Source organism: Sciurus carolinensis, chromosome 7 (assembly GCF_902686445.1).
Source record: "Sciurus carolinensis chromosome 7, mSciCar1.2, whole genome shotgun sequence".
In the NCBI taxonomy this organism is placed as follows: Eukaryota; Metazoa; Chordata; class Mammalia; order Rodentia; family Sciuridae; genus Sciurus; species Sciurus carolinensis.
Window position 1 is genome coordinate 78,483,775 of NC_062219.1, and position 27,247 is coordinate 78,511,021.

The following is a 27,247-nucleotide window of genomic DNA, read 5'->3' on the forward strand; positions in this document are numbered from 1 at the left end:
TTCTGTATGAACTGTATAAGGGAAGTAAGTAAGGGAGCCAGCCATGTAAGCCCGTCCAGAAGAAGCTAGATTGAAGCTTGGCATGCCGTTTTTTCAGATTTTCTTGCAGTTGTTTGATCTTGTCATGGACAATTCTGGACCGATTGGCATAAAAGCAGCATTCCTCCTGAAGAAACAAGTAAAGCCCTCCTTCCCTGGCATTTAGTAAATTTAACCCTCTCCCATGTTGTAGGACTACTGCTGTAAGGGAATCTGATTGTGCCTGGAGGTCTAAGATTGCACTGGCCACTTATTGCATATCATCTATTAATTGTTGTGAAGGTTTATTATATAAGGTAAGAGAGGTGCCTAGTCCGGCAATTTTGGCTCCCACTTTAGTAGCTACCTTGTTCTTAACATGTTGTTCATAAAGAGGAATCATGCTCATTTGGATATTGTGAGTATCCATCCTCTGGGGCCGGTACTCTCACGTATTGTTGCCTTAACATCTTTAGTTGGACTGTGCTTACACGGTCCTTGATAAAAGCTATTAGCCTATTTATAATGCAGGGACCAAAGATTAGGAGTAAGAATAAAATAATAAGTGGCCCCAGTAAGGTAGAAATCAAGGAGGTCAACCAAGGAGAGGAATTAAACCATGATTCAAACCAGCCTTGCTGTGCTTCTTGCTCCTTCTTCTGTTTGGCTAGTCCTTCTCTAACTTTAGTCATAGATTCTTTAACTACTCCTGAATGGTCAACATAAAAGCAACATTCTTTACCTAGGGCTATACACAATCCTCCTTGCTGTAGGAAAATCAAATCCAATCCCCTCCTGTTTTGCATTACTACTTCAGCTAGGGAAGTGAGGGATTCTTGAAGGTGGGAAATGGAGTTTTCTTGCTTTTTAATATCCAGATCAATAGCTGCTCTTAAACCAGAGTAATGTTGGTTCTGAGTTATCAAGGAAGCTGTTCCTTCTCCGGCTCCTATGAGTCCCATACCCAGAATCAGACTTAGGGTTAGGGCCGTAAGAGGTTCCCTCTTGGACCTAGGGGGGCTCCCTCTTAGTCGTAGATAGAAGTCCTCATCTGAATGATATAATAACCTGGGAACTAACCTAACAAGCACACAAAAGCCTTGGGAGTTCCTGATCACTTCTGTATGGGCACATGGTGTGAGTCCTGTAGAACAGGCCCACCAAGTGTCCTGTTGGGGGATTAGACACTGACTTGATTTGCTCAGTGTCACAGTTTGCTTTCATAAAGACTGATGAGATGCAGGAATATGGCCTATATAGAGCCCTTGTCCAGTGACTTATTGTAAGGTTAGGGAACCTTTTGATTGCCCCCGACATTCGTTAGAGTTGTGGGAAGAGGTATAGTTTCCTAGAGTTGCGATGCCTATAATATGGTGGGACTGTATCATAACACAGCCAACAGGATTTAGTTATATTGGTATTAGAGCTGTTTAGGACTAAGTAGGATTGTTTTAGAAGAGCTAATAGGGGGTCCTCGAGGGTCCCCATTGGGAGAGTGGTAGACTTCAGTAGCAAGGTCTTTGCGCTAGAAGATGTGGTTGAGAAATGTGTTAGGCTTGGATTTGGGGTACTGGTTTGCTGAATGGATTGTTTACTCGGGTTAATTACCTGGTTGGGGCCCAATGCTGTTTTGCTCAGGGGTCTCTGGACTAACTTGATTGTGAAGATTAGTCCAGGATCGTACCCACTGCGGTAAAGTCTTAGGCCCCAGGTTTTTCCAGCCTCCCAGTTTGCCTTCTTTCCCGCAGGGGTGAACTTTATGACTAATGGGTTGCAGCGTCCCCCTGGGGTAGCTAATGGGAAGGCAGAATATTCTGATTGGTTTTTGTCATAACATGGCCCACAGTTCACCCTTTTACTGTTATGTTGGCAATAACTTCGTCCCACTTCTTGCATGTTTTTACCCCTTTCCACCGAGATTAGGTCTCCAGTGATGGGGTGGGGGGGTCCACGTGATCCACCCAGTAGATTCACAACCCCATGCTTTACAGTAGGCACTTTCAGGACCTCCACACTTGGCAATTTGCTTTCTGTCTCTCCAGTGAGCGGGGCAGATGTAGAACTCTAGGCTTCTGGTATTGCTGCGACCCCCGGGAGTTAAACACCCATACCCTGAGAAGGGTTCCTAGTCTGAGGGGTCCCATACATTCCCTACAAGGTCACTCAAGTCCACAGGAGGTCAGGGAACCAAGTTCCTAGAGGGGCTAAATTTGAGGAGGTGACATTGGCTATTTTGCCAGTTTCCGCGTTGGTGACCATCCAGGTTTGGTTCCACGGGAGGTGGGGGTTTCCTTGAACTAGTATAGTACTTACAGTTAGGAAGCAAAGGGTCACTAAAGGTCTAAATGGTAAGCAGAGGGATTTAGGGTTTAGTATGGTTTTGATACTTATGGTATAGCTCCAGGTGCTCCAAGAAAGCTTGGATGATGGTGGCACTAATGAACACCAACAGAGAGATGATGAGCAGTCCAATGATGATGAGGCAAAGAGTCCACCAAGGTTTTTGCATACCTGTCAAAGACAAGAGAATCCCATACCTCAAGAGGCGGAGCTCCTTGGGTCAGTATTATCATTTTGTGAGGGGGGGGCATCATTATTTAATGTTCTTTGCAGGGACCCAAATGGGCTTGTCCTCATCAATAGAAAATACACATCCGAATCCCCTCCCAACAGTTATGAGAGGGTTAGGACCTCTCCAGGCCCCTGCGAGAGGGTCTTTCCATTGGACTTTGATGGTGTGATATTTTACCGCGGTTGCCCAATGCTTTTGGAAAGGGGAGAGATGATCATTTTTGGAAAAATTTAAAATGTTTAGAGTGCATAGTGCCATCCTTAATTGATCATGGGGGAATGATATTCCCCCTTTTGTTTTAATAGCTGGGTCTTTAGGGTTCTGTTTTGTCGTTCGACAATTGCCTGACCAGTGGGATTGTAGGGTATGCCCGTATTATACTGGATGCTCCAGCGTTCTACAAATGTGGAGAATGATTTACTGGCGAAGCAAGGGCCACTGTCAGTTTTGAGTTGTTTGGGTAGGCCAAGGACTGTAAAACATTGTAGCAAATGATTGATAGCATGTTTTGTCTTTTCTCCGGCATGGGCTGTGGCCCAGCAGGCATGTGAGAAAGTATCAATGGTTACAAAGACATATTTGAGCTTTCCAAAAGGAGCATAATGGGTGACATCTGTTTGCCACAGATGGTTAGGTGTTAACCTACGGGATTGACTCCAGCTTCTTGTAAAGGAGGTACCTGTAGAAAAGGTGAACAAGATTTACAGGTTCGGGCGATTCGTTTGAGCTCCTTAATAGGGACCTGGGGATACCTATGGTGTAAGCCCTGCCAAGTAACATGAGTAAGCTCATGAAAGGAGGTAGCCTCCTCTTGAAAAGAATAGCTTTGCAGAGAAGATGCTAAGGAGTCAGCAATTGTATTGCCCTGAGATAAAATACCTGGGAGGCTTTGGTGCCCCCGGAGGTGCTGCAGGAATATAGGTTTAGTCCTCAACTTTAACAGGTTTCTTGCCTGGAGCACTAAAGGGGTGATGGGATTATCATCAAGCTTAATGTATGACCCGGGAGGTTAGGGAGCAGATTGGCAGCATAGAGGCTATCAGTGAACAGGTTGAAAGGCTCTTGTATCTCGCTTAAGGCTAGAACGATGGCATAGAGCTCTTTGAATTGTACTGAACCTTGGATGTCAAGAACTAACGTCCTGGGGGTTTCATCACCCTGCATAGAAGGTGGAAAAATAACTGTTGCTGCTCCTCTCTTTCCCCCATCTGAGAACACCGTGAGAAAGGAAGGATTAGCCTCAGGTAAACACAATCTTGGTGAAGCCTAATCCAGTTGTGAAAAGGAACTTATCCATTTGTAGGGGCCATAGTGACAATCAACTTGTCCTAGAAATCCTTCCATGGCAATTGCGATGCAGTTATTGTTTTTCTGCAGTCAAGTAAAGTCAGCCAGTCGGAAGGGGACAATAAGATCATGTGGCTGATGGCCAGAAAGACGGAGAGATAAATCCCTCCCTTTTATAATGCAGTCGGCTAGTTGGTCTAAGATGGCGTAGACCCGGGGTACTCCTCCAACTGACAGGTGAATCCAATGGATGGGTTCCCCTTCTTGCGCCAGGAGGCCTGTGAGAAGGGATTTTCCCCTGAAGATGTAGAGGGTTAGAGGCAAGGAAGGGTTATATCTTCTCAAACAGGAATGGTCAATGGCCTCTTGAGCTTTAAAGAGAACATTCATATGAATGGGCTCCAAAATGATTGTTGTGGATAGGTTTGGTCCCCTGAGTAGATCAAACGGGGGTGAGCTTGTCTGTGCTAATGGAGATCCAGGGCCTCATCCAGTTAATCTCCCCAAGAAGTTTCTGTAGCTGGGGTAAGGAATAATTTTCCTGAATTTGGAGCTGGGGCCTAACAGGAGAAACCACATCCAGCTCCAGGATGGATCCTAAGACCCTAAACGGGGGGACCCTTTGAACTTTCTCAGGTGCAATTTGGGATCCCTGTTCTGTAAGCAATTGCAGACAAGACTCAAAAAATTGATCTAACTGGTCACTCTGTGTTGCCCCAAGGATAATATCATCCATGTAGACACAGAGCAGGCAATCCACTTGCTTAACAAGAGGGGCAAGGATCCTAGACATAAAATATTGACATATGGGGGGATTATTGGCCATTCCTTGGGGTAAGACGGTCCACTCAACCTCTGATCAGGACCTTTAAAGTTAAGGGATGGAATGGAGAAGGCAAATTTCTCAGAGTCTTTGGGGCTTAAGGGAATGGAAAAGAAACAGTCCTTGATATCAATAACTATGAGATGATAATGTTTAGGAATGGCTGGGATTCAAGGAAGTCCCCTTTGAGGGGTCCCAAAAGGTATCATTCTTTCATTTATTCTCCTCAGATCCTGTAGGAGTCGCCATTTCTTATTGGCCTTTTGGACGACAAAAACTGGGGAGTTCCATGGACTGACAGAGGGTTTAAGGTGACCTGCCTGTAACTGTTGCTGCACAAGCAAGGAATGGCCACTGCTCTACCTATATAGGGGGACCTGAAAGCCATTTAATTGTAAGGGGCCCCGGGTGAGCAGTGGCCCTTAGGATTGGGGGTACAACCGGACAGAAGGTCTTGGTTCCCCTCTCCTTATGGCCTCCAAGGAGGGGTCATCTCTGTAGTTGGGGTGACAGGCCCTCCCTTCCTTAAAATGCTGTTGGTATTCTTCTTCCAATAAATCCTCATAAAAGACTTTGTGATCTGTGGTGATATAGGCCTCTGCCTCACCTAGTATGTCCTGTACAAGAAGATTAGCAGTTAATCCTGAGGCCACCAGGGGGCGTACTTCCCCTCCATTGCCATCGGGGTCCTTCCATGGGAGCCAATCGGCCGTTTGAAAAGACTCTTGTTTGCCCGCCAACTCCCAATAAAGGCGGCCCAGGCAGAAGCCTCCACTGGGGGGGAGTTCCCTCCCCCAGAACTGTTCTGTCAGCCCGGGTGTCAATGAGGTATTTAAAGTTCTTTCTTCCTACAGTAACAGTCATCTTTGACTGGACCCCTGGCACCAGGGGAACCGTCCAGTGAGTCCTAACCAAGGGTCTCCCCTTATTTAACGGGGCTGGGGGCCACCCCGCAGGGAGTTTAAAGGTTTCCCCTTAATGTCCATTTTGGATTTGCAGTCCTTGGCCCAATGGAACCCCTTTTTACATTTGGGGCAAGGAGTGCGTGGTGGCCGAGAAGAAAAATCTCCTGGGGGGGATGTGGTTCCCCTTCTTCTTTGAGGACACTCCTTTTTGAAATGACCCTCTTGTCCACACTTAAAGCAGGTTTTTCCCTTCGCAGAGAATGCCTGTTAGAGTGCACAGACGAGAGTGGCCATATTATTTTCCTGGGATGCCCTTAGCATTGATGTCATGGTTTGAGTTTGATGAGACATGGTGCCAATGTCCTTAGTGGCAACGATCCATCGTCCCATAGGCCTATCCTTTAAGCCTGCACAGGCCAGTTTATGATCAGTGGTCATGCCTTCCCATACTAACATCTTCACAAATTGATCTCTCAGTGGGCCTGGAGGGAACTTTCTCTGTAAGCTTTTTTCCACTCTGTCTATAAATATGGCTAAATCCTCAGAGGCCTTTTGTGTGATACCCGAGATTGGGGGCTCTGAGGGGCCCTCCTCAAGTTTCTTCCAGGCCACCAAGCCTAAAGTGCGTACCTGCTCCTGATAAGGAGCAGGTATGGCCATCTGCAATAGACTCATAGAGAATAGATCATTAGACCCTGAGAGCATTCCAAAGATGATAGGGATAGGTGGATTAGCGGCTTGGTTTCTCTCTGCCTGAGCATGACACTCATCATTGAAAAAGGCACACCACTTAATATACATTGGACCTGGAAGAACGGCCTTAGTCAGGTTTTTCCAGTCCTGTGTGGTGCAGTTTTGATGGGCAAGACCTTGAAGGATAGTTTCTGCCCAGGGGGAATTTGGGCCGTCCTCAGCGACGACTTTTTTTAGTTCTTTTAAATATTGGGTCTCCCATGGGTACCAGATAGCAGGCCTATTACCTCCTGGGTTAGCATTCACCGGAAAGAGGTGACATGCTACAGAGGCAGGGGCAGGGAGTGGCCCTGTGCTCAAGATAAGTTTTGTTTCCGGATAGGGTGGAGAAGGGGCTGAAGAAGCCCGGAAAGAGTTAGAAGAGGGAGTGGACTCGGGGGAGGACCGCTTCAAGGGCACGGGTGTTTCCTCCCTAGGTGGCCATGGGGCTTCATCAAAGGGATCAAGAGGGGGGCATGTTTCTGTCTCTTGTGATAGTTCCTCTTGACCCTTGCCTGGGAGGACCTCAGGACGGTCCTTTGGCGAGTCGGTGCCTTTGGAGAGGCCCCTATCTTTATCTGGGTTGTGGGTAAAATGTGGCGGGAAACAGCTTTTAAGGGCTACAATGGTGGGGAAGGCCCCGAGAGGGGGGATATCTCCCTTATTGACTTGCGCCTTACGAAGAAGTTGTTTAATTCTGTCCCATGTCTCCCAGTCAAACAAGTTTGCTTCAGGCAGCCAAGGGGCTGCCTTAATGAGGGCCTTCCAGGTCTGAAACACCTGGCTATCTGAGAATTCTAATCCTCTACTTCTAAGGAGAATCCTAAGGGAGTCAAGGGAGGGGTCAGACTTGGAATTGGACTGTCCCATATTTTATGGGAGTACACTCACCCGCAGTCCAATTGGCCTGTTGGCGACTTCGTCTTCCTCACACAGGGCACCAGTTGTTGCTCTCTGTCGAGCAACAAGGTCCGATGTATCTCCTCAGGGCCCACCTGAGGAGAATACGGGGCCGAGCAGGATGATGAGTGTTGGCGGCAATGGAAACACACCAGAGCCGGGAGGTCAGTCAGCACATGAAGCACAGCAGAAACTCGTTTATTGAGGAAGTTACACAGCTTTTATGTAGGGTGGGGGCTAGGTGGGAACCAATCAGCTTAAAGGTCAGCAAGGCACAGGGGATCCACGCAGGGGAGAGTCCCATAGGACTATGTGGCAAGCATGAGCTGATCACGTTCACGGAACTGCTGCTAACCAATCCCTGACAGTAGGGGGTGGAGATAAGCAGGCCACTCAGGGAGTTACACATAACTGGTTGCTGGGTAAGAACACATTTTTCAGTTTCCAGGGGAGAATGGCAATACAAAGAAGTCTGGGTAAACTGTTGGTGGGTCAGGCAGTGCCACGTATGAGGAAGAGGTTGCCATGAGGGTGTAGCCGCCATTATAGGGTGTGTTCCCTATAAGATGCGTGCAGAATTGGTGCTCCACTGCTGTCTGAAGGACAAGAAGCAGAGTGTGAGGAACATCTAAGGGGAAACACAATTTAAAGGGACCTAGGGTGGGAGAGAGTACAGTGAGTACAGGGATGGGAGGAAGGCTGAGGTGGTTGAAATGGAGACAGTGGATAGGGCTGGGAGGAGCCAGAAGAACTCAGATTTCCAAAGGACACTTGAAAGAATTTTTTTCTGTGTTTATCCCAGGAACAATAAGAACCTACTGAACATTTTATCTAGAGAAAGGGTAAGATAGCTTAACTTATACTTCAGAAAGATTATTCTGGCAGTCATCTAGAGAACAGTTGGATATGGTACATCAGATAGGAAGCTGTTACAGTAGCCCAAGAGAAATGAGTGTAGTTTGGACTTGGGTGATGGTAGCAGAGATAGATGTGAGACATACTTAGTAAGTAAAATTGCAGTGCTGGGTGATTGATTGGATCTAGGGAATAACCACTATTTATGGGATAGATAACATTGCAAGAAGATCAAGTTTTGGTTGAAGATCATGAAGTTCAGTTTTATATATGCTGAGTCAGTTAAGAAGAAATAGCAAATAGATAATGTATAGACCTAGGGTTTGGATGAAAATTTTGGACTGAATTTGTAAATCTGTGACCATCTGCATATTTGGTCATTTGGTCATAAAGCAATGTCATAATTCAAGCCATGGGTTAAGGTTGTTTAAGAAGAGAGAATGAAAGACTGAGTGGTAAAGAACATTTACAGGCCAGATAAAGGAGAATGAGCCTGGAAAGGAGATGGAGGAATGACAGAGAGGTAGGAGGAAAGCCACAGAGTATTGTTTCACATAGCTAAGGGAAGAAAATGTTTGTAGGAAGAAATGGTTCAGACAAGACATTGAATTTAAAATGTGCATTAGATTTAGATTATGAAGGTCATTAGTGACTTAAGCAGGTATTGTCTTGTAGGTGACTGTACTGCGAGCTGTATTGGAATATTGAGCAGTGAGTTCAGAGAGGTAATGTGACCAAGACCAATGATACAGCAGCTGTTTCAAGAAGATTGACTCTGCTGGGCACAGTGGCATGTGCCTGTAATCCCAGTGGCTAGGGAGACTGAGGCAGGAGGATCTTGAGTTCAAAGCCAGCCTCAGCAACTTTACAAGGCACTAAGCACCTCAGTGAGACCCTGTCTGTAAATAAAATATTTTTTAAAAAGAACTGGGACTGGGGTGTGACTCTTGGGTTCAATCCCTGGTACCAAAAAAAAAAAAAAAAAAAAGATTGTGAAGAGCAGAAGAGAGCAAGAAAAGGGGCAGGAACTGTTGAAGATAAATGCAGTTTGGTTCTATTGAGTCAGTTAAAAGGCCAATAGGGAGGCTCCTGTTGAGAAGAGTTTGACTACACAACAGAAAGAAGGGATGACTAATGAGGCAGACTTCTCGGATGAGATATGAGGGGCTGCCCTCTCAAGCTCTTGTGGCACAGCAAGCCTTAGGAGCAGCAGTGGCTTCCCTTTTGTAACAAGGGAAGGAGATCAGAATTGAAGAGGATGCAATAGGTTTGCATATTTAGTCTTGGGAATATGAAAGACTTGTCCCCTGATGGCTTCTTTTTATCTGTGAAAAGGAGCCAAGGAGGAAAAGGCACAAGAGGAAAATGAGTAGGGGTAATGGGCAGAAGTTTGAGAACGGTGGAAAATTTTGATGATTTGAAGAGGAGTGAGTGAGAAGACCAAGGGTATGTGGGATTCGTAGACATTGTTGATCTAAGGCTGTGATCATGATTTATAGTGATGTTAAGCTTTCTTATGCTGCAGTTTTCTCCAGCTTATCATCTACCTAGTGCAAGTATAGAGAAAGCAAATAGTTGGGTTCATCAGGGTTAAAGTGGTGTTTCTCCTTGCAAAGAGTATTGTGTTACTGTTGTGTTATTAAAATGATGGACTGCAGAAACTATGTGGCCTATTTTAATGAATATTAGGAGTTAGAAAGGGACTGTAGCTTCTAATCACTTACTGAAACTTAGCTGTGGCAGAGAAGAAAGCTTTTAATTTTATATCTGAGGTTTCTCAAAATGTTATTTTTAAAAATACCAAAGATTATTGATGGGAAATGATCTCTTTAAGATATATTAAGGAAAACTCAAGTACCTTAATGGAGTTTTAGCAGCTATTCAACTGTATACCTCACGTTAATTTTCTTCAAGATTTTCCATATGATTTTTGTTATCTCATTCTGTAAGGAAATGTATTATCCTCATGGAATAATGAGTATAAAGAAAAAGTGTGTAATCTTTAGTGTCTGCCAGAATTTGACTATGACATTTGTCATATAAAGCAACTACAATGTTCCGGATTGGTTCTGTTTTTACCACAGACATTTTGGTGATTAATGAACTTTGAATTCTAAGGTCAGCTAAAGCGGAGAGAAGTCAGTTTCTTTCATTATCACTTTAAGGTTTTTAAATCCAGACAGCTGTAAGAGCCCTCCAGGTACATACACCTCTATTGAAACCACTATAAATTGGACATTTCATTATTGGTGTTTCCATTGTTAATTCTGGCTGCTACTGTAACATCCACTGTGGGAGCAAGTACTTGTCTCAGGGACCAAGTCAGGGCTTCAGGCCAAAAGCCTCTAGCAATATTGCTGGCCTCTAAGGGACAGCCTCTACAGCACTGAACCATTCCAAGTGTCAGAACCTTACTGTGGCCAATTTCTCTCCAAGTCAGAGAAAAACTACCTCCCCAACTTAAAAAATCTAATCATTCCTAATTTCCCAGGTAAATGATAAAGATATTGTCCTTGTAAAAGAATTTCCAAATTATAAGGTTAAGCTCAAATCCTCTGATGATCATTTCTAATTCCAGTCCCCACTATATAAATTGCAAGGTTGCTGTTTACCTTCCCAGACCTTTATTTAAGCATATACATATGCTTATATATGCCCCAAGAAATAAATTTTGGAATATTTTGTGTTTTACTTTTTCTTTTTAACAAAAATATATTATATACCATAATATTCTTTTGTAATTTATTTTTTCTTGCAACATTTTGTCTTCTCAGTACATATAGCTGTATCTTGTTTTAAACTGCTGTGTAATATTCTGTATTGTAGGTATTTTATAATTTAGATATTTTATTAAAATTATTTTGAATTTTTCTCTGATACTAGGGATTTTGCAGTGAAAGCCCTTGTGCATAACTCCTTATGTACCTCTGCAGGAATTTCTTTAAAATGGGTGAAAAGTAGTGGAGTTGCTATTATTGGAGTTTATTTATGTTAAAAATTTTAAAATAATCTTTTGATTTTGGAGTAGTTTCAGATTTACAGAAAAGTTCCAAAAAATAGTACATATTGTCCTAGCGAACCCCTCAACTGGTCTCAGTTTCCCTTGTGTTATCATCCTAAATTTCTGTGGTAACTTTTACCAAAACTGAGAAACCAACATTAGTAAATTGCTGTTAACTGAATTCCAGGCTTTATTGAGATTTTATTAGAATTCTATTGGTGAAATATTTATATCAGAAGGACTTGTTTCTATTTATTCCATATAATCTAATGTTTGGGATATAATCTAATACTGTCCTATTATTTTTGTTACTATTTATTTTGTTGCTCAAATTGTTCTTGCTTTGGCCATTGGGAGATATTTTAGGCCAGATTCTGTGTCCCTTTGATATATCCCTATACTTTTTATTTATTTTTTTAATTTTATACGGACTGCATTTTGATTCATTGTACACAAGTGGTGTACATCATTTCATTTCTATGACTTTTCATTTAATTATTTTTTAATTTTTTACAGACTGCATTTTGATTCATTGTACACAAATTGGTGTACATCATTTCGTTTCTATGGTTGTATGCGATGTAGATTCATACCATTCATGTAATTGTACATGTACATAGGGTAATGATGTACACTTTTAATTTTTGATTACTTCCTTATTTCCTAATCTGACAAAACATTCCAGAGTCTAGAATCGCCATCAAAGGAGCCCTGGTTCTCACTATCAGAGAATGGGAGAGCTCCTTATACTGATATTTTAAATTTTTATAGGTATTGCCCAGTTTCCCTCCTAGGGACTGTTCTAGTCGACACGTTTATTCTTGACACGTCTAGTTGACACGGCTCTTCACCCTTGTTCCAGTATTGGATATTAGCATGTTTACTACTTTTGGCCAATCTGATAGAATGGTATCTTTTTTAAAGTAATTTGTCTCTGATTACTAGTGTGCCTAAACCTGGTTCAAGTGTTTGTCACTCTCGGCCTTTTTTTTTTTTTAACTTGTATTTCCTTCATGTCTGTTATTTCCATCATATTTCTCCTGTTAGCAACATAAAGTAAGGATACTTTTACTGATGAAGTGACATAACCTTCTTAATTTTATCACAGGGTTTGTTTCTAAACCAGTAAGATCAAAAGGGCGAGACTAGGAGTCACAGCTGACAATTTATATCCTGGGTTATTCAGCTTAGCGGGTTAACGGTGAAAAGTTACCCATTGCTGTGTTTCCTGAATAGGAACATCTTTGGTTTCAAGTAAGGTTTATATAGATAGTGCAGACAACCACTCCCACTCTTTTCTGGGGGGGAATAATATTCTTGTGTTTTATATGGATCTAATACTGTTTTTTTTTTTTTTTTTTTTTTTTTTTTTTTACTAAACTTGTTATAAGATCTTTCTCCTTTAAAGTCTTTAAGGGTAAGTATTGTGGTGTTAATAATTTAATAGTACAGCCAGCTTCTCCAGGTTCTCGGAACGGAACTGGCCCGCTAGTGAGAGCCTGTCTGAACAGAGCACGCTCCGAGTCCCGGAGCCCCTGCAGTGCAGTGTACTCCTGCAAAGAACCAGCGGAGAGGCTCGATCTGCAGTCAGCCTCAGGGATAAGGGCAGGGCAGCTGGAGACCTCTTCAGGCGGCTCTGCCCACTCCGGCTTGAGTCTTCCCAAGGTAGTCTTCCACACTCCAGCAGTGGGCTCTTCCCACACGGCCAGCTGCACGGTGCAGGCCCACAGTGAGAGCATTTCCGCACAGAGCCAGTTCCAAAACGTGGAACCAGTAGGGGGCTAGGGGCAGTATTCTTCGAATGAGCTGCTTTATCAGATTCCTCCAAGACATCAGGCTACTGAAGGCTGGGAGGTGATACACTGGAAATCTACTGGGACACTATAAGCCAATAGTGGAAAACTGCAATATCTCAGGGTCCCACTGACAACTGACCATTATGAGAAAACAAGGGAAGAAAATGTCCCAAACAAAACTAGATACTACATCAATAAAACCCAATGACAGCACAGCAGAAGAAATGTCAGAAAGGGAGTTCAGAATGTACGTAATTAAAACGATCAGGGAAGCTAATGAGGAGATGAAAGAGCAAATGCAGGCATTGAAGGAGGAGATGAAAGAGCAAATGCAGGCATTAAATGATCGCACCAATCAACAGTTAAAAGACCAAATACGGGAAGCAAGAGATCATTTCAATAAAGAGTTAGAGATACTGAAAAAAAAACCAAACTGAAATCCTTGAAATGAAGGAAACAATAAACCAAGTTAAAAACTCCATAGAAAGCATAACCAATAGGATAGAACACCTGGAAGACAGAACCTCAGACATTGAAGACAAAATATTTAACCTTGAAAACAAAGTGGAACAAACAGAGAAGATGGTAAGAAATCATGAACAGAATCTCCAAGAACTATGGGATATCATGAAAAGGCCAAATTTGAGAATTATTGGGATTGAGGAAGGCTTAGAGAAACAAACCAAAGGAATGAACAATCTATTCAATGAAATAATAACAGAAAATTTCCCAAATCTGAAGAACGAAATGGAAAACCAAGTACAAGAGGCTTATAGAACTCCAAACATACAAAATTACAACAGACCCACACCAAGGCACATTATTATGAAAATACCTAACATACAAAATAAAGACAGAATTTTAAAGGCCGCGAGAGAAAAGAATCAAATTACATTCAGAGGAAAACCAATAAGAATATCAGCAGATTTTTCAATCCAGACCCTAAAAGCTAGAAGGGCCTGGAACAACATATACCAAGCCCTGAAAGAAAATGGATGCCAACCAAGAATCTTATACCCAGCAAAACTTACCTTCAAATTTGACGATGAAATAAGATCCTTCCATGATAAACAAAAGCTAAAGGAATTTACAAAAAGAAAGCCAGCATTACAGAACATTCTCAGCAAAATATTCCATGAGGAAGAGATGAAAAACAACGATGCAAATCAGCAACAGGAGGCGCTAGCCTAAAGGAATAGCCAAATAAAGGAGAAACCAAATCATGTCAAAAACAAATATGAGTCAATTGACTGGGAATACAAATCATATCACAATAATAACCCTGAATGTTAATGGCCTGAATTCATCAATCAAAAGACACAGACTGGCAGATTGGATTAAAAAGAAAAATCCAACAATATGCTGCCTGCAAGAGACACATCTCATAGAAAGAGACACCCATAGACTAAAGGTGAAAGGATGGGGAAAAACATACCATGCACACGGACACAGCAAAAAAGCTGGAGTATCCATCCTCATCTCAGATAATGTGGACTTCAAACCAAAACTAGTCAGAAGGGATAAAGAAGGACATTACATGCTGCTTAAGGGAAGCATAAATCAGCAAGACATAACAATCATAAATATCTATGCCCCGAACATTGGCTCATCCACGTACGTCAAACAAATCCTTCTCAATTCCAGAAATCAAATAGACCACAACACAATAATACTAGGCGATTTTAACACACCTCTCTCACCACTGGATAGATCGTCCAAACAAAAATTGAATAAAGAAACTATAGATCTCAACAACACAATCAGCAATTTAGACTTAACGGACATATATAGAATATACCATCCAACAAAGAATGAATACACTTTCTTCTCAGCAGCACATGGATCCTTCTCTAAAATAGACCATATTTTATGCCACAAAGCTACTGTTAGTAAATACAAGAAGATAGAGATACTACCTTGTACTCTATCAGATCATAATGGATTGAAATTAGAAATAAATGACAGAATAAAAAACAGAAACTTCTCCAATACCTGGAGACTAAATAATACACTATTATATGATGAATGGATAACAGAAGACATCAGGAGGGAAATAAAAAAATTCTTAGAAGTAAACGAGAACAAAGACACATCATATCAAAATCTCTGGGACACTATGAAAGCAGTACTTAGAGGAAGATTTATTTCATGGGGTGCATTCAAAAAAAGAAGTAGAAATCAACAAATAAACGAGTTAACACTACAGCTCAAAGCACTAGAAAAAGAAGAGCAGACCAATACCAAAAGTAGTAGAAGACAGGAAATAGTTAAAATCAGAGCCGAAATCAACGAAATCGAAACAAAAGAAACAATCGGAAAAATTAATAAAATAAATAGTTGGTTCTTTGAAAAAATAAATAAAATTGATAAACCCTTAGCCACACTAACAAAGAGAAAGAGGGAGAAAACTCAAATTACTAAAATTCGGAATGAACAAGGAAACATCACAACAGACACGAGTGAAATACAAAACATAATTAGAAGCTATTTCGAAAATCTATACTCCAACAAAACAGAAAACCTTGAAGACATCAACAAATTTCTAGAGACATATGAACTACCTAAACTGAACGAGGAGGACATACACAACTTAAATAAACCAATTTCAAGCAATGAAATAGAAGAGGTCATCAAAAGCCTACCAACAAAGAAAAGTCCAGGACCAGATGGGTTCTCAGCCGAGTTCTATAAAACCTTTAAAGAAGAGCTCATTCCAATACTCCTCAAACTATTCCATGAAATAGAAGAGGAGGGAACCCTACCAAACTCGTTCTATGAAGCCAATATCACCCTGATACCTAAACCAGACAGAGACACATCAAGGAAAGAAAATTTCAGACCAATATCCTTAATGAACATCGATGCAAAAATTCTCAACAAAATTTTAGCAAATCGCATACAAATATATATTAAAAAGATAGTGCACCACGATCAAGTGGGTTTTATCCCAGGGATGCAAGGTTGGTTCAACATTCGGAAATCAATAAATGTCATTCACCATATCAACAGACTTAAAGTTAAGAATCACATGATTATTTCAATAGATGCAGAAAAAGCATTTGATAAAATACAGCATCCCTTCATGCTCAAAACACTAGAAAAAATTGGGGTAATGGGAACATTCCTAAACATTATAAAGGCCATCTACGCTAAGCCCATGGCTAATATCATTCTAAATGGTGAAAAACTGAAAGCGTTCCCCCTAAAAACTGGAACAAGGCAGGGATGCCCTCTTTCACCGCTTCTATTCAACATCGTCCTTGAGACTCTAGCCAGAGCAATCAGACAAACCAAAGAAATCAAAGGGATACGAATAGGAAAAGAAGAACTCAAACTATCCCTGTTCGCTGATGACATGATTATATATTTAGAGGAACCTGGAAATTCCACCAGAAAACTTTTAGAACTCATAAGTGAATTCAGTAAAGTAGCAGGTTACAAGATCAATGCTCATAAATCCAATGCATTTTTATACACAAGTGATGAATCTTCAGAAAGAGAAATTAGGAAAACTACTCCATTCACAATAGCATCGAAAAAAATAAAATACTTGGGAATCAATCTCACAAAAGAGGTGAAAGACCTCTACAATGAGAACTACAGAACACTAAAGAAAGAAATTCAAGAAAACCTTAGAAGATGGAAAGATCTCCCATGTTCCTGGATAGGCAGAATTAATATCGTCAAAATGGCTATACTACCTAAAGTGCTATACAGATTCAATGCAATTCCAATTAAAATCCCAATGATGTACCTCGCAGAAATAGAGCAAGCAATTATGAAATTCATCTGGAAGAATAAAAAACCTAGAATAGCTAAAGCAATCCTCAGTAGCAAGAGCGAAGCAGGGGGTATTGCAATACCAGATCTTCAACTCTACTACAAAGCAATAGTAACAAAAACGGCATGGTATTGGTACCAAAATAGACAGGTAGATCAATGGTACAGAATAGAGGACATGGACACAAACCCAAATAAATACAATTTTCTCATACTAGACAAAGGTTCCAACAATATGCAATGGAGAAAAGATAGCCTCTTCAACAAATGGTGCTGGGAAAACTGGAAAACTATATGCAATAGAATGAAACTAAACCCCTATCTCTCACCCTACACAAAACTCAACTCAAAATGGATCAAGGACCTCGGAATCAGACCAGAGACCCTGCATCTTATAGAAGAAAAAGTAGGTCCAAATCTTCAACTTGTTGGCTCAGGATCAGATTTCCTTAACAGGACTCCCATAGCACAAGAAATAAAAGCAAGAATAAACAACTGGGATAGATTCAAACTAAAAAGCTTTCTCTCAGCAAAGGAAACTATCAGAAATGTGAAGAGAGAGCCTACAGAGTGGGAGAATATCTTTGCCAACCATACCTCAGATAGAGCGCTAATTTCCAGAATCTATAAAGAACTCAAAAAACTCTACACGAAGAATACAAATAATCCAATCAACAAATGGGCTAAGGAAATGAACAGACCCTTCACAGAAGAAGATGTACAAGTAATCACCAGATATATGAAAAAATGTTCAACATCCCTAGTAATAAGGGAAATGCAAATCAAAACTACCCTAAGATTTCATCTCACCCCAATTAGAATGGCGATTATCAAGAATACAAGCAACAATAGGTGTTGGCGAGGATGTGGTGAAAAAGGAACACTCATACATTGCTGGTGGGGTTGCAAATTAGTGCAACCACTCTGGAAAGCAGTGTGGAGATTCCTCAGAAAGCTTGGAATGGAACCACCATTTGACCCAGCTATCCCACTCCTTGGCCTATACCCAAAGGACTTAAAATCAGCATACTACAGAGATACAGCCACATCAATGTTCATTGCTGCTCAATTCACCATAGCCAGATTGTGGAACCAACCTAGATGCCCTTCAGTTGATGAATGGATAAAGAAACTGTGGCATATTTATACAATGGAATATTACTCCGCAATGAAGAATGATAAAATTATGGCATTTGTAGGCAAATGGTCGAAATTGGAGAATATCATGCTAAGTGAGATAAGCCAATCTCAAAAAACTAAAGGACGAATGATCTCGCTGATAAGCGGATGAGGACATATAATGGGGGGTGGGAGGGGCTAGCATTAGGTTTAGGGTTAGGTTTAGAGTTAGGCTAAGGAGAGCAGTAAGAATGAAGGAAAGAAGGACTGTGTAGAGGGAAAAGAGGGGTGGGAGGGGTGGGAGGGGTGTGAGGGGTGGGGGGGAGGGGAAAAATATAATAAACATCATTACCCTATGTAAACGTAAAAAAAATAAATAAATAAAAAAAAATAATAATAATTTAATAGTAATTTCAGAGCTATTTTGCCTCAGACCTGTGCTATGCCTTTAAATACATTATACAATGAATCCCCATAACATCTCTGTAAGAAATGTGCTGTATAGAATTTAAGGTTTCTTGCTCACTGAGGCACAGCTGGGCTGTAGTGCACTTTGAATTCAAGGACAGGTCTGTCTTCAAATGCCTTGGTTCTATTGGCCACATGTCCTTATCATGTCAGTATTTATAGACTATCATCTGAAACCACTATCTGTGAAGCAGATATTGTGGTAGAAATGGGTTTATTTACTTAGAGCTGCTTTTGGACTCCTCAGATTTATACTGTCAAGACTCCTGCACGCCCCCTACTCTTTTTAGCTACCCAATGAAACCTAAAACTTGGCCACTGCTTCTGAACTGAATTTTATTGATTCTTTAACCCCCAATCCCCTTAGTTGGAAACATATCTTAATTGGCTGCTTCCAAGCCCATCTTAGTTTACTGCCATATTATCCTGCACCCACGAACAGCTTCAAATAATCTTGATCCTTTTTAGGCTGACCCCCTTCTCTCTCTTTTCCAAATTTAACTCACTTGTTAAGCTTTTTGGCAAATAATTAATTCTTTCAATATACTCTGTATTGAACTCTCATTTATGTCTCCTGCTTAATTTACTTTCTCTGAGCTTCTTTGGACCAAATTCCAATGATTACTTCTACACCCACCTCATTTTTTTTCCTTGTATAATCTATAGAATCACCTTAGCTTACCAGCCTCCTTCAACCTCTTTGATGAAATCATTTGATCTGTTTTTAAGATCTACTGAAACAAAACAGAACTTTAGGACAGGGAGGTTGTTTAGAAATACCTTGTTCTCAACAAAATTTTTAACCAGTTATAAATAGTTATCAATATAGTCACATGATTAGTTCACTTTACATAGAACTTAGCAAATGTGTTCTGGAAAGGTAGAATGAGCCCATCTTGTTATTGAAAAAGTTTGCCTTGGAGCTTCATGATGTAGTTGTGGAAGTGCATTTCTTGAGAGTTTGGAGGTTCTAGAGGGCAGTGCACTCGTACAGCCCTGCAGAATGGTTCTCCTCCTTGGAAAGCCATCCTCTTCCGCCTAGTGTGCTCAGCTTAAGGGAAGAAGCACATGGAGCAGAGAGGGAGGAAGGGGGCACCCGCCTAGTCAACCAGATAGTTGAATCAGTCATGGTGATCAATGAGGTGATTGACGTTGCAGCCAGATTGCCCTCACATCCTAGAAATTTGTTTCTTGAAGTTAGTAATTTTATCTAGTATGGAGACTTTGGCACTCTGAAATAACAGTCACAGGAATAATTCCCTCATCTGTAGTTAGAAGTGGTTGTTAGGGTATTTGATGTTGAGATGACCTGAAACATTTGAGGCATTTACAAATTTTAGAAGGGCATTTGTCATTTTGCAATGGGAAGCATATGAGACTAGAAACAAACATGGAATGTAGTACCAGATTTTCCATTGACTATAGCTATGGCCAAGCCAAGTCATTGCCCTTTCTCTGGGCCTTGATTTTTCTCATCTTTTGGGGTATATGTACTTAACATTCTGTAATTCCATGACTTTAGGATACTTACAAACATTTTAAAAAGTGTCATCTCACACTTTCTGTTGTGTTTAATTTGTCATAAACTAAAGGTTTAGTTTTCTCTTGCCGTACTTAATGAATGCAGTACTTAATCTTGGATTCAGTTCAACAGAAAATTCACTTAGATTTGTCCAGTTAGCAATATGGAAGATAAAAGCATAAATAATACAGAATTATTATTTCTGGAGTCTAGCTTTTTATCTTGGAAACTGACAACTTACATAAAAGCTCTATATGATATACATTATAAGCAAGAGACTTTCTGATTCATTCTAATTAAGGAAAGCTTCATGGAGAAGGTAGCCCTTGATCCGAGAACTAAGGGATAGAAAGATAATGGGCCAGAAGGTTGAAGAGAAGACAGCTTGAGCAAAGGTGCAATGATATTTCAGGATGTATTTCCCAAAATGTATTTTATAGGACATTAATAGCTTCGTGGGGGGAGGGGGACAATCCTATTTTCAATAATATATCTTTGCATAACATTATTGTTAAGGTACTATAATTGCTACCTGTTATTATCATTTTTTTTTATTAAGCAAGTTGTGAATCCAGTATCTAAAGTTAAATGTGAATTGCTAAGAGGAACATAGTATATAGCATTCTTGAATCTTATGTGATCATGGTATCCTTTTTCAAGGGAACACTAGGTCCAGACAATACACTTTTGAGAAATTGCACAAGAATGCCATGTTATATCAGTAGATCAGAGTAAGATATTCCCCTACATTAATTGAATCAAAGTTTTAAAATGGAATTTAAGGAAGAAGGATATTGGAGAACATGTATTCTGAAAGGAAAGTTGCTTTCTATTCAGCTGGTAGGTGTCAGTGTTTGCCAAGGATAGCTTGGTTATAGTTTGGCAAAGGGAACGAATTGGCAGAGGGCAGTCATTTGTTGGCCACTTCTCTTTTTTAATTCTTAAATTTTTCTATTTTGGTAATTAAGATTTAACCCAGGAGCACTTTACCACTGAGCTATAGCCCCACCCTTTTTATTTTACTTTTTTACTTCTGAGAGAGGATCTCACTAAGTTGCTGAGACTGGCCTTACAACCCTTACTTACTTAACAATCCTCCTGCCTCAGCCTCCCTAGTACCTGGGTTTACAGGCATGTGCCACCATGCCCAGTTACATGTTAGCATTTAAGAGTATTTGTACATCAAAGGAAGTAAATTTATAAGATAATTTAAATTTATTTATAAATTTAAGATTAATGTTTTAAAACACTAAATAATGATTTGTATTTTGCTAACATATTCTCTCTCACACAAGAACCTTATCCTAGTGGAAACAGAGATGAGGTACAAGTTTTCTTTATTTGTTTAATTTGCTCTTATAAAATAGACAATCTAGTAATGGAACAAATCTGTATCTAGGATTATTTATTATGCAGTCAATCACCACTTCCCTGGTGGCCACATGAGAAACAACCAAATCGCCAAGTCAGTTGTTAGTAAAGGTTTCAAATAAAAGTGAGCTCTAGAATGGCTTATAATACCAAATATGGTAAATTACATCACTATGTATACCAGCTTCTCATGTTGAACTCTAGCAAGCATGCTAGGTTCCCAGGATTACAAATAGAGATTAACTGGACTGTGAGGAATTATAACCATGGGATCTATTATCCAAGAGCACACTTATTGCCAAGTTTTACTCAACACAGTGCCCATGTCCTAAAGAGGAGGGAAAAGGATGGAGAAGTAACTACCCATTCCAAAACTGTCATCTACTTCTTGCTCACACTTCCATTGGAAAAATGAGTTTCTCCTACTTTATCCTCCCCTCCCTGAAGGACACAGATGGCATTACACATACAGAATAACCACATGTCCTGCTTCTTTACCTTGGAGACTTGATCTATCCATGTTGGTCATCTTGGAATGCTTACATAAATTTTCTGTACATGTTTGCACCAATCTCTATTGAAACAAAAGAAAATATGATAAAAATATAAGCACAACTTTTTTTGCACAAAGACCTTACTTTTTTATTGATGCAATACATACTTTTGCAGGTGACACTAATTAATTCTAATGTGACTTGTACATCTAATTCTCTGCAGTCATATTGATTATGCCTGGCAGCTCTGCCTCCTGAGGCTGTATACTTGGCAGATTTATAGATATTCAGAGCCTGAATAAAAAACCTTAAGGGAAAAATTCCAAAAGTTGGGAATTCAGGAAATGCTCAGAGGAAGACAGTTTTTTTTAGCCTATTTAGAAGGCAAATCTTAACTGGTTAAGGATTCCTATGTTTACTTTGTTCTTTTTTAACTTTCAAAATGATAAATCTCTCTTAGCAACAAATTTTTTATTTTTTCACCTTCTACTTTAAGATCTTCCTTAATGAAAAATTTGGGGAAGGAGGATCTACTCTTAATCTGTGGGAACATAGCTCAGTAATCACTATCCAGTCTTGATTTTATAGCATCATTCATTTGTGAAAATTAAGTTACTGGATTCTACTTAGATACTTCTAAAAGTTGTTTGCAGCCTGATTCATGGGATTATCATGAAAATGTGTGATCTCTACTTATCTGAGTGTATTAATGAGTCAGTGTCAGGTATTTACTTAATAAGCATGGTACTAGAAACAGTGAGGAATTCTAGGCAAATTAAACATAAATCTACCTTTGGTATCTTTGGGTTACTTGGAGATGTGTGATGGTTTTAAAATATGTGTTCACATTTTTTTCTCTGATATTCCTCCCTTTAAGAGTGTAGCTTCATTCCATTCTCATTTGAGTGTGAGATGGACTAAAGGACTACTTCTCAGACTGAAGTCATGTGACAGAGTGAATTGTCAGAATAGGTCATAAAGGCACAGTGGATTCCCTTGTTCTGTGTCTTGGATCACTCACTCTTTAAGAGTCCAGTTGCCTTCATGAAGAACCCTGTGGTGGAGCAACTGAGGCCCCTGCCAATAGCCATGTGAGTGTGTTGTCTTGGAAGTGGGTCCCTCAGTTCCTATCCAGCCTTTGAATGCTGTTCACTCCCATAACGTTTTTTGGTTTTTTCGTACTGGGATTAAGCCCAGGGGTGCTTAACCACTGAACCACATCCCCAGACCTTTTAATTTTTTAATTTTAAAACAGGGTCTTGCTAAGGTGCTTAGGGCCTCACTAAGTTGCTGAGACTGACTTTGAACTTGGGATCCTTTTGCTTCAGCCTCCCAACCATGGGATTATAGGCATGTGACACCACACATGGCCCCAGTGATGTTTTGACTATAATCTTATGAGATATTCTGAATCAGAGCCCCCAGTTCTGTGTGTAGAATTTGCTAAGGCTAAGTTGGTTCTAAATTCCTGACCCACAGAAACTGTCAGAAGTTCTTTTAAGACAGGTTTTGGTATAGATAAACAATTCCAAAGATATGATAGAAACCTGGAATCCTTGAAGACCTCACCTCCAGCACATTTCAGAGTTAGTGAATTCTATAAAGTTGAATAAAAATTATGCATATACATTTTTCTTGGCAAGTAGTCATAGTTCTCACCATTTTCTAAAAGGAGTGCTTAATCTCTCAAGATTCCAAATCCTGCATTGTATATTTTATGTAGAGGAAACAAGGCAGTAAATGAGAGAATTAGATAAAAATGTTTCACTGAGGGGGATATGTCTTACACGTAAATAGTTGACATGTATTTGTTGATGAAAACCAGAACTGACTTGAGCTAAGTGGAAAGAACTTATGTAGACATATGGGACAGATTCCTTTCAAAGTGTGTGCGATTGCTTTAGATCAGGGTGGACAAAGTATAGCCAGCCTGACCAATGCAGGACCTCCTCATGCGTTCATAATTTTATTAAAACACAGTCACGGGCTGGGGAGATAGCTCAGCTGGTAGAGTGCTTGCCTCGCAAGCACAAGGCCCTGAGTTCGATCCCCAGTACCGCAAAAAAAAAAAAAAAAAAAAAAACACAGTCACACCCCATCTGTATACATATTGTCTTTGGTTACATTTACTGTACAACTGTAAAGTAGTTGTGATAGATGTCCCACAAGCAGTAAAATATTTATTGTCAGACTCTTTATGAAAAAGTTTGCTGACCTTTATTTCTGAATATTGAGATGAGATTGGCATTCTGTGGCATAAAAGCAGTAGCTAAAATGCATCTTTCTAACTGATGGTTGGATGCACTTCATGCCATGTAGCATACTGTCTTACAGCTAAGTAAAGCATTAACATTTACTCCCCAAGCCCCGTAGGAGTAATTGCAGTCCTGGTTGAAAGAAATGGCTATCTGGACAGCCTCCTGGAGAAATGAGATTTGTGGAGCAGAGGACAGGGGTTAATGATGCTAGATCAGAGGTTGACAACCAGGGGCCTTGAATTGCTAACAGCAGTTCTTCAGCCATAAGGGGCATAAAGTAGAAGAGACCTGCTGGTGTTTGCTACTGTAACAGTGTTCTTGCTTCCTGTATTTATCTCCACTTGACATTTTTTTCTTTTCTGTCTGGAGAATCTGATAAACCTGATCTGTGTAATAATACATATATTATTTTGAAATAAGATGCTTGAGGGCTGGATTCTAAGATATTTTCTTTGTAATTGCACTTTTGTATTATATTAGGAAGAGTTACTATTTGATTCTTATAAAGTAAAAATCACTTTAGTAATATTGGGCTTAATTCTGGAATTTCAGGCCTGATTCCTTTTTTCTTCCCCACCCCCTTCAATTAAGCTTCTGGTAACAGCTGGTTGTGTTTTGTACTTTAGGTTCTACTGGGCTAACCTTTTATCCTTTAGTATCTAGGACATTTCTCAAACTTTAATAACAACTCTTTAGAAAAAGGATGGGAAGGAAATAGCATATAGTTGATGATGTCAGTGTTTTCCAGTCTTCTGTGGTATTTTTTTCTGACTGCAAGTGACTGCCCAGGTGCTCCACAAACCTCCCAAAATGTATGTCATACGAGCACTACTAGCTAATGCCCTCAGCAGGGAGGAGCATGACCATCTTCATCTATTTGTACTGACATGTGGCTCATTGTTTAAGAGCCCTAACTTCATTGCTGGTTATGTTAGTTAAGAATATTTGTTTTCTCACAGTTTATACTCTACTGAGAGAGGGAATCTATCTATTGGAGTACTTTGACTAATTTCCTAAGAATTCCAACCAAGTTTATAATGTAATTAATTAACTTTTGTTTTGAACTATTTTGAATTTACAGAAGAGTTAGGGAATGATGTAATGAGCATCCATTTTCTTACTCCCCAGGTTTATAAACCTTACCATATTGCCATATGTTATATATTCAGTTAGATAGATGGATTAATTTTTTAAATTAAGCATTGACACAGTTGAAGCTTTTCTGAATTCATTCCTTTTTATCTTCCCTTCTATCTGAAATTTATCATTGCCATTCTTTTTCATTGCTCCCTAGTTTTATTATTTTTCAATTTTCCCAAAACATGAACTATAGCTCATTTTGAAAATTTTCAGTGCATTTCACAGGAAAAATGAAAATGGTATCATTAAAATGGTTGTACATAAACCAATTCTTTTTCTTAAAATTTACAATTTGTTGAAAAAATTGTTTTGTTATTTTCATCCTACTAACCCTCCCCAGCAGAACACAATTTATCAGAGCACAAAGCTTAAATTTCTTATTATGATACAACAGACACAGCCATCTACCATGACTGATGAATAACAGGTACATGTTAGCATACTGATTGGAAGACCACAACAGAAGAAACAGAATAAGGCACACTCTTGGAAAATTAAGGTAGCTTGCAATAACAAGTGCTGAGCACCATAAGCAGGTACTCAATAAATACTTGAATGAATGATGAAAACCATAATTAGATCTATTCTTTTAATTGCTAGCAATTCTTCAACCTCAATAAAATACCTCAATAAAATACTGTTTTAAAAAAAGATTTGTACCTGAATACAACTTCCTGATATCTTTTTTCTTGATATCTTTTTATTCCATGCTTTGTTTCCTTGAAAAGGAAATAAAATCATACCTTACATGCGCTCAGTCACATATACATGTATAACTGAATTACTGACAAATGAATAGTCATTCATTTGTTTTAATTTTTGAATGAACAGTGGTAAGATAATCAAACTTATCCAGAGGAATAGTACATAGTACTGAATATTAACCTATAATTGAAATAAAGATAAGGAAAAAAGTAACAGTTTTGTTTTTCAATTGTTGGCTCTTTTCTTTAATACCTTATTTATTGAAAGACCAAAAATTTCATCATATTTACATGAATGCATTTAAAAAATTGTCTCTCAATATGTAATAAAACTAGTTATTGAAAGATGTTCTGAAATTTCTCAAATCAATGTTGTTTTCAAGTATATTAAGATGCTCAGAAGAAAAAATTCTCCATGGCTATAATTCTAATCAATTTATAAATATACTTTTTAAAAGAACTCCAACAGAGGTGGATAACGGATAAGTTCCTCAGGCACAGGTACACAGTCTTTTTGAAGAACAAGAATGCCTTATTAGGACAACCTAGTGTTTTTTTGTTTTATTTATTTATTTTTTTTAACTTTGATTTCAGACACAGTGGCTGAATCCACTGCTGGGTCATGGTTCTTCCTCCTTCTTGGTTTATAAGAGTAGTGAATCCTGCCCATGCCCACTTGGGCTGGGGAGGGAGTGGGTATCCATCAGAGAGATGGGCTGGCTGCACAATAAAAACTATGAAAGTAGTATCACAAAATAAACACAGAAGACCAGAAATAAGTTTTTAAAGAGCAGGGGCAGTGACAGGTTGAGCCGACCAGAGGGATACAACTTCGAACAAAAAGCCCACGTTTGCTTTATTTTCATTGGTAAAGACCAAAGGAGATCCATATGGAGCTTCTTCACGAAAAGTAGGATAGAGGTGGGGGTAAACAGGTTGTTTGGTTCTTGGCAGGTTAGGCCCATCTGTAGCGGCCATGTTTGAACTCAGAGCTGTGAGCTAGGTCAGGGTGCCAGCATGATTTGGGCTTTCTTCAACTGGGGAATTTCACCTAGGAATTCCCAAAGGAGCGGCTTCTCTGTCTAATGACTCGAGCATTGCCCAGTTCATACACAGTTCACATATGGCTCCTGACAAGTGAATACTTCAGTTATGGAGAGAAAGCAAAACACAAACTCTGAAAGAGACTTCACTTTTCACTACAAAGAAATCAAAGTCACTGAGTTCTCACTGTCGTGTGTATCCATTGCCCCTGTTCAAAATAGTATCCAAATAGCTTTAAGGACTGGGAACTGCATAAAAGGTTAATCATCTATGATTCAGGGAAAAGATTTTAAGATGGTATTGCTCACATCACACGAATTGGTTGATGAGCGGTCCATTGTGTTTCTTTAACACTTTGGTCTTGATGCAGTATTATAGTGCTCGAGTACGTGCATTCACGTTCAGTTGGTTTCTATCTGTGCAATCAGGAAGGAGGTCACTCAGTGCAATGAATCCAG

The 27,247-nt window shown here is 39.9% G+C and overlaps 1 protein-coding gene across 4 annotated transcripts in view; it reads left to right on the forward strand.

Moving 5' to 3' along the window:
- Positions 1-27,247, forward strand: part of Ube3d (ubiquitin protein ligase E3D) — a 170,051-nt gene that overhangs the window by 49,790 nt on the left and 93,014 nt on the right. The gene's annotated exons all lie outside the window — the stretch shown is intronic.